The following is a 224-nucleotide window of genomic DNA, read 5'->3' as shown; positions in this document are numbered from 1 at the left end:
CGTTTGCGCGCTCCAAGGGCCTCACCCCTTTCATCTGGGGCTCGAGTACGACTGTACTGCCCTAATTAATTCATTTTCTCTCTGGTCCGGGATGGAAGCAAGAGCACACGGATGCAAATCAAATCCAAACCCGCTCAGGGCGTCAATACTCTGGACAATTAAAACAAAGACCGCGGCGGCGGCGGCACGAAACCCTCGGGAGCCAACCAGAACCTGCCGCGGAA

The 224-nt window shown here is 55.8% G+C and overlaps 1 protein-coding gene across 1 annotated transcript in view; it reads left to right on the top strand.

Moving 5' to 3' along the window:
• SEL1L3 (SEL1L family member 3) overlaps positions 1-224 on the top strand; it is a gene marked incomplete in the record, with an annotated part of 122,634 nt that overhangs the window by 341 nt on the left and 122,069 nt on the right.

The sequence above is a fragment of the Tupaia chinensis genome, unplaced genomic scaffold (assembly GCF_000334495.1).
Source record: "Tupaia chinensis unplaced genomic scaffold, TupChi_1.0 Scaffold000426_1, whole genome shotgun sequence".
Classification (NCBI taxonomy): Eukaryota; Metazoa; Chordata; class Mammalia; order Scandentia; family Tupaiidae; genus Tupaia; species Tupaia belangeri.
This window is presented reverse-complemented; position numbering and strand designations above follow the sequence as displayed.